The following is a 10,151-nucleotide window of genomic DNA, read 5'->3' as shown; positions in this document are numbered from 1 at the left end:
ATCATGGCTGAAGGCAGAGGCACAGAAATCTAAGAAAGCAATTGTAACATATTTTAAGCATTGCTAATGAACAACTATTTTAAAATATCAAATACATTCACCCAATATGTTTCAGTTCCAAAATACAGTACCCTTAGTATTAAGTTTAAAATAAGTAACATTGCTACAAAGGACTACCAACTTTTCTGTATCCAGAAGTGGCACGATTACCTGTAGTGAATATTACTATTTACACATTTTGGCTGTAGTAATAGCTTGTGGTTTGTTACCCTCTGTAATCAGAAATGGTCTCATTACATACTAGCCTTTTGTTTTGAGCCCCTGTACAGTGCAATTGTGTGTTTGGTAGCTTTCTCTGCAATCAGAACAGGCTGTTAATTGTGATAGCATTCCTGGCATTCAGGGGCACTTTTTTTGCAACTCTACCAATTGCTGTATTAGGGAGGGATTTGCGCCCTATCGCCAACCTATTGTCATTCAATGCAATTCGGGTGTACTCTCTTCCAATTAGTTACATATGGAAAATGTAACTTCCTCATGTACCTCTGCACCAGTAGCCTCCAGTGCATCCCCACCTAAGGGGCCCATTTCAAAAGGGCAGGGACTATAACTGTGGGACTCCAGTGAGGAGAAGACTGTGAGAAGTCCCCACACGTCATCGTCATCACGCAGCTATGACCATTACTCTTATTCCTGTCCTGTTCTCCCCTTCCTCTCGGCATTCACCTGCTCTTCCTTCCCATCCATTCCTTTCTCCAGAGGTCTGTGGAACTGCCACTCATCTTCCAACAAGGCCGCCTTTATCGCCACTTTTGCTTCCCAACCTCTGTGTGGACTTCCTAACTCTAACCAAAATTTGGATCTCCCATGAGAACTCATACCCCCGCTGCCCTGTCTTTTCCATCTGTCCTGTCCTATTCTCCTTGTCCATCTGGGTGGGGAGGAGGGATGGGTTGCAGCTCTTCTCTCCTCTATCTCTACTAACAGCTTTGAATTCCATGCAGTAGAACTCACCTCTCCCTGTTACCTCTTCCTACTAGTGCTACTTCCATGTTTGTCTCCTCCCTCAACTCCTGCCTTGATTCTTTCTGCCCTCCCACATCTTATCCTGCTTGTCCCTCCCCCTGCAGTCCTGGATCTCCTCCATCCTCCACTCAGCCCAATCCACTCTCCACGCTGCTGAAAAGAAGTGTAAAAGGTCTAAACTCCCATTTACCCTTGTTGTCTACCGCTCTCCTCTGTCTACATTTTACTCCTCACTCACCTCAGCCTTTTCTCCACCTTCTCCTTCTTTGTATGGATTCTCCTATCATTTCTATGCAGATGATGCCTAGATCTTCCTTTACCCTCATCTGACCCCCTCATTCCCTCCTGTTTGCTAATTCCTCCTGGATGCACTTGCATCACCTCAAGCTCAAATTGCTCTACATCTGATCTACTCTTCTTTCCCTCCTCCTCCCCACTTTCTACTGATCTCTCCATCTCAATTCCCTTGGAGTCTATCACCCTCTCCCCCTCTTCTTCCACTAAGAATCAAGGAGTCATCCTTGATCCTGCTCTCTCCTACTCTCAGCACATATCTCCAGTGACTGACCTGCTGATTCTTCCTGAGCAACATATGTGGAATCCGCCCCTTCCTCACAGACTACTCGAATCAGCTGCTCGTCCAGATCCTGGTTCTCTCCTGCCTGAATTACTGCAACACCCTCCTGGCTAGCCTGCCTGCAACTGCTGCTCGCCCGCTCCAGGTCTTCTGATATTCTCTCTGCCTTGATTCTCATATGCAATGCCACTACTCTGCTCCATTCACTGGCTTCTGATCTAGGCTTGCATACAATTCAAGATTTGGACTCTTACCTACTGTTGTCTCGACCAGACTGCACCAAGCTACCTTCAGATCCTCATCTCTGAATACACTCACTCCAGACTTCTCAGGTCATTCTGCCCCAGAAGACTAACTTTGCCCCCTCTCCTCTCCCCTTCCTCCAGAGCCGCTGCTTTTCAACCCTGGCCCCCTAAGTGGTGGAACAACCTTCCCACTGAGGTCAGGACAGCAGAGTCCCTGACCTCCTTCCGTCAGTTACTCAAGACACATCTGTTCGGATTGTACTTGTAATAAAGCAGCTTATTCTCCTGAGCTGTTCAGCACTCCTGTAATATTGCGCTTTATATAACTATGCTTCATTATGACTACTTAACATTGTTAGAACTCCTGTTGTTTTACTGGGATTTCTCCTATGCCCCCTCCATTTAGCACATAGCCAGGACTTCACTGCGTGTCTGCACTTGTTACCTCTCTGAACTAGGATGTATGCTTTTTATATGAACTGCACTTCTGCACTTTTGTAATTCAAAAAATGTATTTTGTATTAATGCTTAATTTTAATTTTGAATTATATTACTTCACTTTTGTAATGCTTGTGCAAACTGTAAGTCGCCATTTATAAGGACTTCTGCCAATAAACAAACAAACAAATAAATAATAATTAAGGCACAATAATGTGCTTAGTACTAGTAGATTTCTTTATGAAAATGGTTCTGCACACAGTAGGGAAGTTTAGGTGAGGAACAATATATTATGATAAAGATGACTACATTGTGTTGTAATGTCTGGGAAAGAGACATACCTGTGTCCTGTTTTACTGAAAGGAAAGCAGATGTGAAAGCATTACTGTGTATGAAGAAACTGAATCTGTAAAGAATTCATATGGTGAGCAGACTGGGTGAGAACAACTTAAAAATAAACAGATGAGGATATGCTTTTCTTGAGTGTAGTCAGAAAATACAGTATTTTCAGGTGCATGGTTTATATACCATCTGTTTGGTATACTGTAATACTACTTACAAACCAGAACATTCTAATTACATAATAATGTTTAATTCTAGATGCAGTGACAAGGTTCCTGGATGAAACCCCCCCCCTCAGTAGATAATATTACTTTCTTTAACACCAGCACATGGCAAGTGATGAGTCACAGTGCTACTCAGGGACTGCACAAGCCACGCTAGACAGCATATTAACATTTAGGATTATACTGTATTATCAGCTCTGATTTTTTTATTTTAGAAATTATGTCATAACCCTGCTTCTGCATAACAATAAGCTGTAAAAGCTGTTCCCTTGAACAACCAGATACCAAACCCTAGAACCACTTCCTATAACATACATACATACATGCATACATACATACATACATACATACATACATACATATATACATTCATTACTAGACCCACTTAGTAGATTTTAAACATGGCTTAAGTGGATTTATTTATTACCACTGTAATGTATTATTTAATGTAATGTAAGTCATAAACCTGTAACCACTTGCAGCCTAGGGTACCAAGATTGGTATGTGCTTTGACTGAAGTCTTCTCACTGATCATTTAGAATTCACTTTCACTGTATGTATGTCAAGGGGTTTCTTATACTTTTATATCAAACATTGGGATGCAAATACTGTGCACTGTGTTTGTAGTTACTATTGTACTGCATAGTGGTCTACAGGTGTACATATGCAAATATATTTAATTCAGAATATGGTCTGAAATGGATTTGGTTCCTTTTTCCTTAAAGGAGAATACGAAGATGATGTAACCATTTGTTTATGCTCCATACCTTCAAAACTTGATTGTTTGATATTTTGACAACAGAGGTAAACAGCATGTACAAATATTGCTTAATTTTGACCTTTCATGCATGAAAGGCAAATTCAAAACCCGGAATCATATAGCTTACTATCTTGGTTATTTATTTTGCTTTTTTTTATTTTTAAAATCCAAAATTTGAAATGCCCAGGAAAGAAGCTAAAAAATTACATACAACACCTCGACCATTTCAGGCTTTGGACTAGTTCTTGCTTAATACCTGTATCTCTCCTATCTCAGGAGAAGATCACAAAAAACATTGCGTCATAATACATATGCCCTTGAACTTTATTATGCAACACTTTGGAATGGCAAAACTTCAGAGTTTCAAAACCAGTTCTACCTGCTTTGAGTCCTCCAGTGGTTTCATGGAAATGTTTTGGTGACTTGTTATCATAGAGAACACATCAATGTATTTGAGGTGAGCTAAATTACATATCTGCACACTGGCTTTTGGTGGTCTTAAATTACCCACCCATACATGGTCATTGTAACGAGTTTCACTCTGAGTCATTTCTAATTCTGTAGGCCTGTACCGTGAAAAATACAATAAAGTCATACCTCAATATGGTCCCTTACTGATGTTGTCAGAGTCTCAGTTTTCAGTTAGCAATGACTAAAATCTGTAGCCGCTCTCTGCTCCCTTCCCTTCAAGAGCCCGCTTAATTTCTACCCTACCCTTGCCCTAGGTGGTGGAATGACTTTCCCAACGAGGTCAGGACTGCACATTTCCAGATCACCTTCTAGTGATTGCTCAAAACACACCTGTTCAGACTGTACCTGCTATACAGGTCCATATATATTTGGACAGTGACACAATTGTCATCATTTTGGCTCAGTATGCAGCCACAATGGATTTGAAAGGAAACGATCAAGATGTGCTTTAAGTGTAGACTTTCATCTTTAATTTGAAGGTAGTTACATCCAAACTGGATGACTGGTGTAGGAATTACACCCATTTTTATATGTGGTCCCCCCAATTTTAGGGGCTGAAAAGTATTTGGACAAACTAACAAAATCATGGATTAAATTGTGAGTTTCAATACTTGGTTGCAAATCCTTTGCAGTCAATGACTGCCTGAAGTCTGGAACCCATAGACATCACCAGATGCTGGGTTTCTTCCCTGGTGATGCTCTACCAGGCCTGCACTGCAGCTGTCTTTAGTTCCTGCTTGTTCTTGGGGCATTTTGCCTTCAGTTTTGCCTTAGAAACAATACAAACCAATCAGAGAGATAGCAAAAACATTAGTTGTGGTCAAATCAACTATTTGGTACATTCTTTAAAAGAAAGAACGCACTGGTGAGCTCAGGAACACCAAAAGGCCTGGAAGACCACTGTGGTGGATGACAGAAGAATTCTTTCCCTGGTGAAGAAAAACCCCTTCACAACAGTTGGCCAGATCAAGAACACCCTCCAGGAGGTAGGCGCAAAACGCATTGTATTATTGCACTTTTTATTGCGCTTATATTTTGTAAGTCACCCTGGACAAGGGCGTCTGCTAATAAATAAATAATAATAATGAAGAACAAGCAGGAACTAAAGACAGCTGCAGTGCAGGCCTGGCAGAGCATCACCAGGGAAGAAACCCAGCATCTGCTGATGTCTATGGGTTCCAGACTTCAGGCAGTCATTGACTGCAAAGGATTTGCAACCAAGTATTGAAACTCACAATTTAATTAATGATTTTGTTAGTTTGTCCAAATACTTTTCAGCCCCTAAAACTGGTGGGACCACATATAAAATTGGGTGTAATTCCTACACCGTTCACCCAATTTGGATGTAATACCCTCAAATTAAACATGAAAGTCTACACTTAAAGCACAACTTGATTGTTTCCTTTCAAATCCATTGTGATGGCATACAAAATTAATTTCACTGTAACTTCTCCTGTGCCTACCCCACCCTTTAGCACATACCTGAGACTTAACTGTAGTCTGCCTGTGCTTGTTAGCACACTTGTACTAGGATGTATGCTTATTTTAGATTGTGTTTTACACAGATTGTATTTACTACACTTTGTAATGCTTTGAAAATGATTCTTGTGAAAACTGTAATTTGCCCTGGGTAAGGGTGTTTGCTAAGAAATAAATAATAAAATAATAATAAAAACAGGGCTATGATTTAAAACACTGAATACACAGATTTTGCCAGAAAGCTCACATGGATTACATTTTTCTTTTTAACTTAACCACGAACCACAAATTATGAAGTTGTACCCTATTTTGTTTTGATGTATAAACAGTAGAAAGTGGCTTCTAACAATCAATTATACTGCAATAGGGTACAGATTTGTACTTTTTGCAATTTTTCAAAGTTTTTATTTGATCTAAGACCTAAGCATCATTATATCTGATATCTGATTGTAACGTGCCGCGGGCACAGGAACAGGGGACCCAATTGCGATGCATGGTAGAGATGGTCAGACAGGCGTGGGTCAGATAACGGCAGGACAGGACAAACAAGGCATGCATGATTATGATTGGACCATGAACAGCTCCCTGACCAGCCACCTCGCAAAATACTAATTTATGTCCATTAGTCTTGTGTTTCATTTTAGTTTCATCACATTTTAGTCAACTAAAATCAGAAGGCATTTATTTTTAGTTATCGTTTTATAAGTATTTTGTCTCATTATCGTAATAGTTATTGTCAGTGAAAATAGGTCGTAGACGAATATTTTTCATCATAGTTTCAGTTTCAGAGGTGTCCACCTCCAAGGGTGCACTTGAGGCCGGAGGAAGAGGTGGTGAGGGAGTTCTCCGCATACTTGGCCCAGGGCAAGAAGTGACTCCAGTAAGTCTGGGATGTGCTGCATTAGGAGCGCAGAAACCTACCGATCTCCTGGTTCGGGCACTCGGTCTGTCCATTTGACTGGGGGTGATATCTGGACGTGAGGCTGATGTTCACAATTAGTGCCTTGAAGAAAATGGATACCAGACACGGGAGGTGAAATGGCGACCACGATCGAAGACAATGTCCACTGGCAACCCTTAGATGTGAAATACGTGATTGAACAGTATTTCTGCCATCTTGAGCGCAGTGGAGAGTCCTCTCAGAGGAATGAGCCAGCAGCCCCTGGAGAACCGATTGATGGCCACCAGGATGGCGGTGTAGCCCTTTGATTTGGGGAGATCTGTGATGAAATCCACAGAAATGTGGGACCACGGACAGTGAGGAACAGGAAGCGGCTTGAGCAGATCGGTAGGGAGGTGTCTAGAGGCTTTCGACTGCACACAGTTGGAGCAGACACCGACGAACCTTGTGACCTCACGCACTAAACTGGGCAACCAGAATTATGCCCAAACCAGGGGAACTGTGCGGGCGACACCAGGATGACCAGAGGCAGGAGCCAAATGAATCCAGCACAGCAAGTGGGAGCCCACGGATGAGGGAATGTAGGTCCAGTTCACTGGATTGGTGGAAGGAGCCAGATCAGAGGCAAATCTGGTCCCAGATGCTCCACTGAATGGGAGCCAGAATGCAGGAGGGAGACAGGATGGATTTTGTGGTCTGAGAGGCAGGAGAGGAATCGAACTGGTGAGAGAGGGAGTCCACCTTAACGTTCTTCGATCCCAGGTGGATTGTGAGTGTTAACTGGAAGCAGGTGAAGAAGTGCACCCAGCGCGCCTGACGGGTGTTGAGTCATTTGGCTGACTGGATGTACTTCAGGTTCTGGTGGATCAGTCAGAACCAGGAAGGGATGTGCGGTGCCCTCCAGCCAGTGTCTCCACTCCTCAAAAGCCAGCTTGACAGCGAGGAGCTCACGGTTGCCGATGTCACAGTTGTGCTCCGCCGGTGATAGCTCTCGGGAGAAGAAAGTGCAGGGTGAAGCTTGGGCGGCTGTCCATTTTGCTGGGAAAGCAGACCCCACTCCAGATTCAGAGATGTCCACCTCCACAATGAACGGGAGAAAGGGGTCCGGGTGTCCTCACCAGGACAGTCGGTGACAGCACTCACCTTCTCCAGGTCCATGTGGACGCCGCTGGCATCGAAGACGTAACCCAGGAACCCGACATGCTGGCGGTGGAACTCACACTTCTCTGCCTTGACGTAGAGCCCATTGCGCAGCAGACACTGGAGCTCCTGGCACACCTGAGAAAAGAACTTTGAGAGGGAGGAAGAGTAGATGAGGATGTTGTCAATGTAGACGATGACAAAGCGATGCAGGAAGGACCTCAGAGCCTCGTTCATGAACGCCTGGAACACAGAAAGGGCTTTGGCAAGACCGAATGGCATGACCAGGTATTCGTAATGGCCGGTGTGATGAATGCCATCTTCCATTCATCCCCCTCTATCAGGATGAGGTAGTATGTGCTATGCAGGTCCAGTTTGGTGAAGTAGCAGGCTTCTCTTAGTTGCTCCAGGGCGGCTGGCACTAAGGGCAGCGGGTACTGGTACTTCACTGTCACTGCATTGAGCCCCCTGTAGTCAATGCAGGGCCGAAAAACTGCCGTCCTTGGAAACGAAAAGGAATCTGGTTAAGGCAGGTGATGTGGACGGATGGATGATTCCCAGGTCCAGAGCTTCCCTGATGTACTCCTCCATGGCCTGTGACTCTGGGAGAGAGAGAGAGGGCCAATGCACCCTCTGGGAGGAGAGGTGCCCGAAAGGAGGTCAATGGCACAGTCCCTTGGTCGGTGCAGTGGCAAATGGGAAGCCTGGGTTTTACTGAACACCACCGCCAGGTCTGCGTATTCAGGGGGGATCTGTGTCGAAGCAGACAGAAGGGGGCTTTCTGCCCCCAGGATATTATGTCCACTCCAAGAGAGTCAATCACCAGAAAGGTGAGCTGTTCAGAATGGAGCAGACCAATGGACATGGTGATGGGGCTCTGCTCTCATGCTCTCCTCTGTCTGTCATCGGGGGACAGGCGTGTTCTGCCCAGAGGCATGGACTCCGTCTCACACGTGTGGTTGGGTGAAGGGCTGAGGCTGGCAGGCGGATGAGACACAGCAAGAGTGGACTGGGTTCTCCTTGTCTTCATCAGGTTGTCCAGGCTGACCGCCAGCCAGGGTGAGCACCTCGTATCGGCACGCGAGTTCCACCTGGTCCAGTCCCCGACGGAACACAGCAAGCAGAGCCCGATCTCCCCATCTGCTGAGTGCTGCCAGAGTCCGGAACCTCAGGGCATAATCCGCAGCAGATGAGGAGCCCTGGCGCAGTGTGAGGAGTTGTTCTCCAGCATCTCTCCTTTCCTCTTGGTGGTGAAACCTCCAGGAAGTGTTTCAGGAAGGCAGTCAGGGACCTTGTCACCTCACCCTGTTGCTCCCAAACAGCGGAAGCCAATCTGAGTGCTCTCCCAGTCAGGAGGGTGATGATGAAGGCGATCTTAGCCGCCTCAGTGCGGAAGGACGTGGGCAGGTGGGCAAAGTACAACTGGCACTGCAGTACAAAGCCCTTTCAGTGGTCAGGGGAGCCATTATCGTATTCCCCGGAACTGCCAGCTGGACTGACTGGACAGGAGCTGCAGGGGTGAGGACAGGAGCCAGAGCAGCAGGAGCTGGAGCAGCAGGAGCTGGAGCAGCCTTCACTGAGGAACAGGTTTTTGTTCATGTAGGTGATTGAGAAGCTGGTCCAGGGCAGTCTCAATTTGTCGGAGCATCCACTCATGCTCCCAGAGTGTGGCCCTCTGGGTGACGAAGGTGGTCAGCACCGCTGGGTCCATTAGCGGCAAAGTTTTCTGTAACGTGCCATGGGGCACGGGAACAGGGGACCCAGTTGTGGTGCATGGTAGAGATGGTCAGACAGGCGTGTGTCGAATACCAGCAGGACAGGGCAAACAAGGGCTAGGCAAGGACGTGGTTGTGGTAACAGGCAAGGGTCAGACTATCAGGCAAACAGGCAATCAGGGGAAGTCCAAAGTCGTGGTCAAGGAATCAATGATATTTCAAGGGACTAGGAGACTGCTTGGGATTGTAGCTAACACTGAAAAAACTTTGCGAAGTGTAAGAAACAGTGAGGGGTTTATATGTGGAGCAGAGGGAATCAAGAAACCAAGTTGGGAGGTGCAGAGCAAATGGAAGCAGAGGGTGATTGAACAAGTGCACATGGTGTTCAGCAATGTTGATTGATTGATTGATTGAATGAAGGGAGCTGGGAGAAGTGACTGGTAAGGAAGAGTGATGGCATCTAGTGGGGATATGTGGAGGTGCATTTAGACAGGGATTCTGACACTGATATTATGTTTTTCTCTATGCTCATGTTGACCTAGTTGAAAATAACAATGCACTTTATGTTTTTTTAGGATATTTCCTGTCCTGCCCTATATCTCTTTGTTGAAATTCTAATAAACTGAGGAAATTATAGGAACTTGAGAAACAGAATATAATCATGATATCTTTCATTAAAAATAAAGCAACATTAAATGTATGTATTATTAACATCAATAACTACATAATGTATGATAAATATTAAAAAAAGCAAGTGTAAAATAATATGTTTCAAGATTGAATATAAAAATAGCCATAAAAAACCAAACCATAGTATTAGAGTGAAGTACCCC

The sequence above is a fragment of the Amia ocellicauda genome, chromosome 1, assembly GCF_036373705.1.
Source record: "Amia ocellicauda isolate fAmiCal2 chromosome 1, fAmiCal2.hap1, whole genome shotgun sequence".
Lineage (NCBI taxonomy): Eukaryota > Metazoa > Chordata > Actinopteri > Amiiformes > Amiidae > Amia > Amia ocellicauda.
The sequence above is the reverse complement of the archived record's forward strand: the minus strand, read 5'-3'. Positions refer to the sequence as shown.